Raw genomic sequence first — 8606 nt, forward strand, 5'->3', positions numbered from 1 at the left:
ATCACAAGACGAAGCAGTATGGAAAAAAATCAACCAGCAAAGATATTGAACCGCGCACTGTGTGTGTATGTAAACCGGTATTGGGAAAAAATGACAATAAACTTTCGTTTGCTAACCGCCTCAGATGGTCCACTGGATAAGATATCGGACTGGCAAGCTGCGATGATATGTTGCCATGGGTTCGATTGGGTTCGGCCCAAGAGTAAACATCGAACACAGTTGTACCGGATAGTTTTTCAATAACGATCCGCCAACTGCAACGTTGATAAAGTCGCGAATGCCATAACGATGGTAAAACGACTATAATCGAAACAAAAAAAAATTTTTTTTAATGAATAATCCTATAAAACAATTTTCTAGTATCACTTTAATGTAGTTGTCATGCTCATGCATCATTTTGCTTGGGAGCTCGAAGCTTTATTCCAGTAGTGCCTTTTCAACCATATCATGTTTGGTACAGTACACTTTTCAGCGCATTTTCGGCACGAAGATTTGCTAAATAAATAGGCATTGGATTTTTGTAACCTCCTTCTATCTAAATATCCCAACAAACATTATCCGCCAATTTTCTGAACATATGCTGTGTTAAAGTGGTGATTGCTTTGTCAGCTTGCTGGCTGAAAAAAAGAAACCCAAGCAACAAAAAGTCCCATATCTACTCAAACGCGTGCCTCTACAGTCCAAATTTTGCTGAGCAAAGGTTCCAAGGGGAGTTGGTAACGAATTCTCTCGAATGCTAGTATGAAAGTTACAAAATGTTCTCCAATAGCCTTTTTTGTGACATGTTAACTGCATCCGCTATTTCATGAATATGCAATTTGAATGATCATCATCTTGTTTTGTTGAAATGCATTATTTTAATTGAAATTTTAACTCAGAACAACTTAAAGCTAACTCGCAAAGGATTATACACATAACACACGACGTATTACAGGACACGACATATAACGATCTTACTTTACGGGAAAAGGATATAACATTACCTTTTTGTCGACCAGTTTCGGGCTCGATGTTGCCCATCTACAAGACGTCAAAAGTTAGCAAGACAGAACAAAATAGAACATAATTCAAAGTTTAATTAGTATGAAATTCCGGAAAAATATTCAGTTAGGCTTCCGCTTTTCCAAATCCGAATTGCCGAGCCTTACGCCTAACCCCTGCCTTCAGATTTTGTACAGCCACCCTGTCCACCTTCTTCGCTGCAGAAAGCCAGTTTGCCTTGAACTGCTGCTCGTCCTTAGCAGGGCGGAGCTCTGGCGTGTTGGAAGGGTTCTTGTCCTTGGGAACAACCTGCACGTTGTTGGCGGCGTACCACTCCATGGCCTTTTTACCGTAATGGCAAGATGCCAAATCCGGCCAAAACAGTACGGAACAACCGTGTTTCTTCAGGAAAGGCAGCAGACGTTTATTCAAACCAGAGGTTGTATTTGGTTGAGAATGAATTGATCAACCTTCTCTCGCTCAACGCTTTACTCGGAAGCAAAGGTTGCTTTGAGGCAGCGAAAACGACAAAACCGATGATGCATACGCTCTCAACATGGCCCGCCTTCACGAAGCAATATAAATTCGAGGCAGCGAATCCAAAAAAACCAAACGAATGGTTCTCACTCATCTCCTGTTACATTATTGAGGGAATCGTATTCAAAAGGTTTTTCTGCTATTGCTATTATTGCACAGCAACCGCACGCAGGCAGCTAGTGTTTTCGTTTCTTTTTCCTCCCCCCTCCTTGCTCCATACGTTGCGGGCCTGGGCAATGCAATAAGTTCGGTTGTTGCCTCAACCTTTGCGGCGAGGTTGAAGATGTTCTCCTCAACGACAGCTATCGGCTTGAGTCCATCAAATTCAATAACGTAAATGAGTATGTGTGCCTCGTCTTCTTCATGCATCATGTAGCAACCGAATGTTGAGAGAATTCGTTCGGGGCAGCAAACGAATAGTGTCTTTCAGAGCAGATCCTCCTCATGGGGGGAGGTTTGAATGAATGTATATGTATCGTCTCCTGTATTGCTATGCGAGGTCTCAAAGCATGTATTTTGAGAGCTTCTGATGAGAAAATTGGTGAAGATTTCAATCACTGATTCAAACACTCTTTCACGTAAATTTCTTGGTTGACAATCCCGGAAGCTATGAAAATGCTGCTTTTCAAGCCACAGGTACAGGGCTTGCCAAACCAGATTTTTCTTCGCGAACTTTGACAGTTTCATGTGCTTGAAAATATCTGCTACCTTTCCCCTTCCTTTTGCCGTATAAAACTCCTGTCCCGGAAGCTGCTTGTAGTCGGCTTTGACGTAGGTTTTGTCGTCCATTACCACGCAGTCAAACTTCGTCAGCATCGTCGTTTACAGCCTCCGGGATCGTGCTTTGGCCGTCGTATTTTGTTTATCATCGCGATTTGGAGTCACTACCTTCTTGTAAGTCGATAGTCCGGCTCGTTTTTTGGCTCGATGCACGGTTGTAGACGATACAACCAGCTTATTTGCGGCATCTCGGAGAGAGAGGTTAGGGTTTCGCTTGAAACTACCGGCAACTCTCTTTGTCGTCTCAGCGGCTTCCGGTTTTCGATTTCCCCCCGATCCAGACTTCCAGGCTGTCGACAAACGTTCCACAAACAGTTTAATTACATTTGTAACGGTTTATTTGGCAACTTTTAGCGATTTTGCCAGCTTTGCCTTTCGAGTAGCTCGGATTTCCGCGATGCGCGAGCAAAATTTTGATACGCTGCACTTCTTCCTTGGACGGCATTTTGACAACTGAAGAGTGAATTCCAAAATCATAATAGGAGCAACATTCTACACACACACACCTTCAAAATGAGGGGTGTTCAGGTTTTTCAAATGCAAAATTGAAAGAAATACGTCAAGTTGATATTGACCAAATTTTGACCGTACAACCCTTTAATAAAACAATATTCAGAACAGACGAAACAAGTTAAAACAAAGTTAGAAATACGTGAGAAGATAAAATAATTCAAAGCAAGATTAAACAAAACTTATATAGGAAAACAAAAATAAAAGATAAAAAAGTAAAATAAATAAAAAAGGTCAAAACTAAAAAACAAGATAAATTTAGGTAAAAAATGCTTTAAAAAAGCAGGTCAATCCAAAATGGTGACTTCCGTTTACATCTAAATGCTATCTTTTTCAATAAAGTTTTTTGCTTATTATATTTTACGCCTTCCAATGTTACATGAACTCTTGTTTGAAATATTCAATTTTGGTCTGGTTTGTTTCTATACTTTTAGTTTGTTTTCTTTTGTGTTGTTATATCTTGTTCAATATTGGATGATTTTATTTTGTCTTGTTTATCTTGCTTTTTTTTGTTTAAGCACATGAGCCAAAATCGAATGTTGCCAAAACCGAATGTCGCCAAAATCGAATGTTGCCATAATAATCGAATGTTGCCGAAAAAATCGAATGTTGCCGGGTTTGTATTGTGGTTTTTATGCAATTTTCAGTCATTTACAGAATCCAAAATTTGGATGAAGCTGCCATCTTGGATTACAGGATGGCGTTTGAGAGAGAAATTAGACTTCTACTCGTATAGCCCTTTAACCCAACACCCATATTTTGAGGATATCGTGAGATTTTCAGTTGTTTTTAAGTTCAGCGAAAGCCGCAATCTTGGATTTTGAAATAGTGTCAGAGAGCGAAAATCTACTTCATCTTGCTTATCCCATTTCACTAATACCCATATTTTAGAGGTTTCATGCGATATTCTATTATTTATAGCATTTTTAAAGTTAATTAAAAGCCGTTGGATGTTTCATGAGATTTTCAGTAATTTACAGCTTCGAAAAGAAAAGCTAAAGCCGCCATCTTAATTTAAGGAAGGCTTCAAATAGCGAAATTTGACTTCTTCTAGTTTAGCCCTTTCACCCAATATTCATTCAGTGGCGAATAAATGCGATTATTTGTCATTTAAAATTAACTGAAAGCCGCCAAATTGAATTTCAAGATGACGTCAGATAGCGTAATTCGACTTCTACTCGGTTAGCCCTTTTACCCTATACCAATATTATTGGGGTTTCATGCGAAATTAAGTCATTTAAATGTGTTTGTGTTTTAAGTTCAGCGGAAGCCGCCATCTTGGATTTTAAGATTAAAATTCGACTTCCACTCGTTGATCTCTTTCAACTAATACCCATAATGTAAAGGTTTTATGCGATTTTCACTCATTTACAGTATCTTCAAGTTGAGTGGTAGCTGCTATCTTGGAATTCAAAATGGCGACGGACAACAAAATTCGACTTCTACTCGTTTAGCTTTTTCACCAAATACCCATATTAAGCATGTTTCATGAGATTTTCAGTAATTTACAGCTTTGAAAATAGAAAGGGAAACCGCCATCTTGGACTAATCATGACGTCAAGCAGCAATTTTTTTCCCTACATACCACTTCCGGTAATTTGAAGTTTTCTATGATTTTTATAATTTTTTTTTTATTTTAACTCAAAACCAACACATATAATTTATCAAAAATGCGTAAAAATGGGAATTGTTATATGATTTTAATCGCCGTAATTTGTATGATTATAATTTTAATGGCATGTGCGGCGGAATGAAAACTAGAGAGAATTTATTTTATAGAATTTGAAAGAAAGGTGGATAGACAGGCATTAGTGCGCCAATAGGAGAAAGCTTGATAGGTGTTGAAATTTTAGGCTAGAGGGCATGTTGATGAAAAGCTCCCATGAATTGCTCCCGCCTTTGCTCTGCATTAGCTAACTATACATGAGAAACCCAGAAAGAGAATTCCCATGTATAGCGAGCCCAATGGTTTGAGAGCGTGTTTTTACGCACACTTCAAACGAGCAAAAACGTAGCAACCCCAGATGGCTGCAACGTTACACGATTTGTCTATGTATCGTGTGACCAACATCTTTTAAATAAGTGGTCGTGAATCTCGTTTTAAAGCTTTTTTTCCTCAGGTTTGAGCTTTTTTTACCTTGAGAAGATAGGAGACGAAAGCTTAAATCTGAGGAAAAAAGCTTAAATCTGTCAAAACGAGGGGAAACAAAGGGGAAATCTGAGAGATGTGCTCCATACGGTTTGAATAGCGTTGCCGCCGTCTGAGCAACCCATGGGCCTACTGAGCTTTCCTTATGCGAGAACAGTTCTATCGACGTTGCCATTATTTCAGATTCTGCGAATAGTTTAAAGCCTAAAATTTCAACACCTATCAAGCTTTCTCCTATTGGCGCACTAATGCCTGTCTATCCACCTTTCTTTCAAATTCTATAAAATAAATTCTCTCTAGTTTTCATTCCGCCGCACATGCCATTAAAATTATAATCAAAAAAATGGGAATTCCAATTCAAATATGTACAATCTAACCCGAGCGTGTCCTGTTTTGGCATCTTGATCGGGAACTGTGACGCAGTTTTAAGGTAGTTTTATAATCAAGCACTGCTGTTATAAAACAAGCAAAAAAGCTTGGAGTAAACTTCTAAGTTTGTGTTTTATTGTAGTTTTGACAGAGCATTCATAACTCTTTCAAAACAACTAAAACAGTATGTTTAGTAGAAGCTTTATAGGCGTTATCGAAATTGTCTGAAAACAAATGGTCGAAAAAAGAATTTAAGCATTTTGCATGACTATAATAAAAGCGTCATAAATTGAGCTACATAAAAAAAATGCTATAATAAAACTTCCTTATGCTAATTGGCCTAATCTGTGTTACTTGGGAGCATCATGGAATCTAGATATGGTGGTCTCACTTTGGCAAAAAGTAGACGAGGGTTGGATGCGGAGGAGGGGGCGAAACGCAGCCGAAATTTGACAGCTGGCTGTTTGGCTGGCTGCTGGCTGGCTGGGTGCCAGGTGTTCTGATTTTTTGTAAAACACGAAGTTTTGCCAATCATCAAGATATTGCTTAGACAAAGATTTCGCCTTGATTTTTGCAAATATAATTCATAGAATCGAATTAAAATCTTCCGACTGAGCTCCGGGCTGGTAAGCAAAGCTGGAAGAGGTTGGACCTATAAACGACGGTGCCAGCTTTGTCGGTAGCGGTGAGTAACATTGATTTTGCATTACTTATGACAAATTTATGCTTATTCAACACTTTTTTTTCAAGAGCTATCTAGAAGCAGCAGAAAGTCATCGAATCGGATGGTAACATGGCGAGGCTTTACATTTCATCGTCCGAGAAGCGGCTGGCCCTCCTGCAGGAACATCCGATCTTCATCGAGATGAAGAAGCAACTTCAGGAGGACCCCCGTCTGTTGCCATCGCTGCTCCAGAAGATCCAATCGAGTAATCCGGATCTGATGAGTAGCATTTTAGAAAACCAGATGAAGTTTTTGGCACTTTTAAACAAGGGAACCGATGAGCTGAAATAGGAAAATAGGCGCAACGTTAGGCGCCTGAGCAGCATGAAGATAAGTCCGATGAGTGGGTTGGGGAATCAGTTCGATCCACTGCCGACTGTTGATTGTCCGGAATGGATTGAGCCCCTGAAGGATTCCTGCAGGTGATGATGTCCAATTGCTAGTCATCCTCGAGTGCAGCAAAGCTCCAGCTCAGCGCTGCTCGTGGGTGGTGGTGAAGGTAGATTAACTGAATATGTTAATATTAAAAAAGGCTTAAGCAGTATTTACATGGTGCAACATTTATTTGAAAATAAAATTTCGAATCATTAAATCGTTTATCATTTAATCATGAAAATTATCAATAGCAGAATTTCTAGCATTCTTTTAGCAGAACCGATTTATTTTTATTTTCATCCAACACTTTTCGATTGAAGGGAAACAAAATAGCTCTTCGGATAAGGTAACAAGAATAAGGGGCAAGCAACATCCGGTTTAGGGTTTTGGTTGTTTGTTTCACCCTTTAAGATCCTTTCTATCATAACGGTCAATGAAAAGGTTTTCTTTTTCGGAACATACGGAAAGACCGAACTGTATTGTAATTTTGTTTAAAAACAAAAGTGTTTAGAATAGGGGAGAATGAGGATACTTGATCCCTGGGGATACTTGATTCCTTAGCTATATCTCGAAACTGGAATGTCTTACAAAGATCAAATGTTCTAGAAAAATGTGCCAAAATGAGCAAAATAACAATGCGTGTAGGTTAAAAATTTTTAACAAAATAATTGTTTGTGTAATTGAACTTTGTTTGAAAAATTTCACAAAATGAAACTTGAAGATCTTTTTTCATCACTTTAAAATGTTCCTTACATGGGAAAATTATGAAAAAAATATTTGTTCCAATGTATCAATCGTTCGAGCGTAAAATGAACTTCGTAATGCCATATTTTCAAAGCAATGGAAAACTCTCAACTTTTTTCAGAAAAAGTTTTCTAAAATGTTGATTATGGGTACAATTGATCCCCTAGAGTTGGGTACAATTGATCCCCCTTCCAAATGGCATATTCTTCTTCTGAAGTGATCGTCATGATTGCTGAATACGAAACTACTAATATTTATGCAAAAACTAATATTTATCAAACAATTGTCTGAAGAAAAGAGCAAAAACAATTAATTTTCTCTTAATTATAAAAAAATAGCGCCTTTAAGTATGCAATGTTATTAGCGCTGAGACAAAGTTATAGAATTTTCTTCTTATAACTGCTATAAATTGTGAAATGAGAACAAACATGACCAAAATAGTCAATTAACATTCTATCTTGGGGTTTTGTTTGATTTTTATACAAGGATTAGGACTTCCTGAATAAAAAATCATGTCTCCTTCAAAAGGGGATCAAGTCTCCCCTAACTTCAGAAAAATCGCAATTTTTTTACTCCCACGAAAATGCTTCTAGTTCATCAACGGGTTCAAGTATCGTTCTAATTTTTGGAGCATAGAAACTTGAAGTTACAAGCTGTCAGAAAACGTCAAAGACGGCGAGTTGCAAATTTTTTTCAAAAAGATATGGTGAAAATAAGAAAAGGGGATCAAGTATCCCCACTCTCCCCTACTAATTAATTCATTGAATATACTCATATCATTGCTTCATTTCCGAAAACTCAATTTAAATATAATATAATAAACTAAACCCCAGTACGGTTTTAAATTCTTTGATCTTTCGTTTACGATTAGCTTGTGCACATACACACACTTTTTTGCCATCTGATTTTTTATTTCTAACACCTGGCACCCCTGGACCCCTTTTTTCGTAAACACTACAGCCAGCTGTCAAAACTTTTTTCAATATGGTTGAATGGTGATTTGGCATTTGAGATCACCATCCAAGATGCATCATGCTTGGGAGAAGAGGTAGGGTAAATGATCTTGAGCGGAACCAATTGGCTCAATTCGTCGCAACTCGGAACAGTTGATCAAGCGGTACGGCTTTGGGTTATATCCCAACAAATATTTTTTTCAGTTCAGCTGATTGGTTTCTGCTTTCTAATGATGATTTTTAGAATATTTTAGAGTGAATCCTTATAACTCTAGAGCTGTTTTACTGAAGTAAGAATTCTGATCTTGAGCGGAACCACGCTGATCTTGAGCGGAACCAAAATATGATCTTGAGCGGAACCATTTTCTTCTGTCAACATCTTTTTTTTTCTTTTTTTTTTTTCTTAGCGGCCCACCACACTCCCCCACACCAAAAAGCTCGATTTGAGCCCCCTGGTAATGGACGCTAACTGTTCTCAGCATGT

Source organism: Uranotaenia lowii, chromosome 3, assembly GCF_029784155.1.
Source record: "Uranotaenia lowii strain MFRU-FL chromosome 3, ASM2978415v1, whole genome shotgun sequence".
Taxonomy (NCBI): domain Eukaryota; kingdom Metazoa; phylum Arthropoda; class Insecta; order Diptera; family Culicidae; genus Uranotaenia; species Uranotaenia lowii.